The sequence below is a fragment of the Nematolebias whitei genome, chromosome 15 (assembly GCF_014905685.2).
Source record: "Nematolebias whitei isolate Nwh7 chromosome 15, NemWhi1, whole genome shotgun sequence".
In the NCBI taxonomy this organism is placed as follows: Eukaryota; Metazoa; Chordata; class Actinopteri; order Cyprinodontiformes; family Rivulidae; genus Nematolebias; species Nematolebias whitei.
Genome location: NC_056512.1, coordinates 28,386,423 through 28,387,365, shown reverse-complemented (window position 1 = coordinate 28,387,365; position 943 = coordinate 28,386,423). Strand labels below are relative to the sequence as shown.

Genomic DNA, 943 nt, shown 5'->3' with positions numbered 1-943 from the left:
TGTCTTTTCATCGATTATTTTTACTCTTCCCTGTCAGCACAGCCCTAGGTTAGCTCTGACGCACACCGTCATCACAGGCGTTTCTCCCATTTCTCAGTATCATATGTTTTACGCTGACAGTACGTTTCAGCCAATGAGCGCACGACGCTGGCAACGGCTAGTGGGCGGGACTCACCGTTTGGACCAATCGCAGCTAAGGGAATTGTTTTGACCTCTGAAATCGCATCACCGCCTGCCTCGTGCCCATGGCGGAGGAAATCTATAAATACGAGGAACCGTACAGCACAAGAGGACGAAGTTGCGAAACTCCCGAGTAGGAGGGAGCTACTCTGCAAGCCTGCTGAACGAGGAAAAAAACAAAACAAAAAAACGCTATATAACCCTAAAAGACAGAAACCCAAGCAAATCCTAAACGCCAATCCTCCGAAATCTACTCGTACTGGACTATTTTTTGTAACGTCGCTATTATATTCTATGTGAAGAAAGTATTTATACTTTTTTTTTTCCCCCGATTTGCACTATCAAACGGTACTTCAAAACTACTGAGAATTTTTATTTTTTTACAAAAAAGTAAGTATTTTCAGCTTGTTTCCATACGATAGTTATGTCTACACGTTCCAGGCCGTCGTGTTGTGGCGTTACTTGTACTTTTTAAGCTGATTTGCATCGTCAGTCGACGAAGTTAGGGAGGGGTGTAGGCTATGTCCTGGCGAGAAGAATGTTCAGGAAATTTTGTATCAGGGAACTAAATATCACTTTAAGGACAAAAAAAATAAAGCTATATGTATGTTGTTAGCTTTAGCTGACTGTACCTCCGCATTTGACCTTCTCGGTATGCTTAGTACAGACTGTTATTTTAGGATTTGCACCAGTAATGACTATAAAAATCTAATATTACCTGGTCTAATCGTCTCTAGGCTGTTCTCTTCATATATATATATAT

General features: G+C 41.3%; 1 protein-coding gene across 1 annotated transcript in view; it reads left to right on the top strand.

Annotated features, from left to right (window-relative positions):
• The first annotated feature begins 268 nt into the window (after nucleotides 1-268).
• The window catches only part of tob1a (transducer of ERBB2, 1a), a 3,582-nt gene continuing 2,907 nt past the window's right edge, over nucleotides 269-943 (top strand). Inside the window, exon 1 of the mRNA XM_037688933.1 lies at nucleotides 269-570. The gene's annotated coding sequence lies outside the window, so the exon portion shown is untranslated. The remainder of the gene's footprint in view (nucleotides 571-943) is intronic.